This window comes from Neophocaena asiaeorientalis, unplaced genomic scaffold, assembly GCF_003031525.2.
Source record: "Neophocaena asiaeorientalis asiaeorientalis breed wild unplaced genomic scaffold, Neophocaena_asiaeorientalis_V1.1 scaffold293, whole genome shotgun sequence".
Lineage (NCBI taxonomy): Eukaryota > Metazoa > Chordata > Mammalia > Artiodactyla > Phocoenidae > Neophocaena > Neophocaena asiaeorientalis.
Window position 1 is genome coordinate 2,312,495 of NW_020173920.1, and position 513 is coordinate 2,313,007.

Here is a 513-nt window from a genome sequence, read left to right on the forward strand (position 1 = left end):
TGTATTGGCAGGCGGATTCTTAACCACCGCGCCACCAGGGAAGTCCAAGAACTGGAAGAATTCTGCTTTTCAAATAAAAGTAGATAAAGCGAGCACTCCATCTTCTCCGCTAGGAAAAGCCATTATCACTGGATTCCCCTGTATTCATGTTATTCATTCATTTCACAAACATTTACCAGACACCTGCCAGGTGCGGGAGGCGGGCCCTGGACTGAAGCTGGCTGCCTCCTTTGCACCTTCCCTCCGAAAAGAGTGGAGAGAACCCTCCCTCCTGCTGGCACGGCGGGCACTGGGAGGGGCCTTCACAGCCCGCGCCCCCTGATGCACAACGAGGGAGAAGGAGACAAAGGCACAGCAGGCAGCCACAATTTCTGACTGTAAATGGTACGGGGCGGGGGCGGGAATGGGAGGTGAGACTGAAAGGGGAAGAGAGAGGGAGAGAGGGAGAGAGGGAGGGAGGAAGAGAGGAAGAGAGGGAGAGAGGGAGAGAGGGAGGGAGGAAGAGAGGGAGAG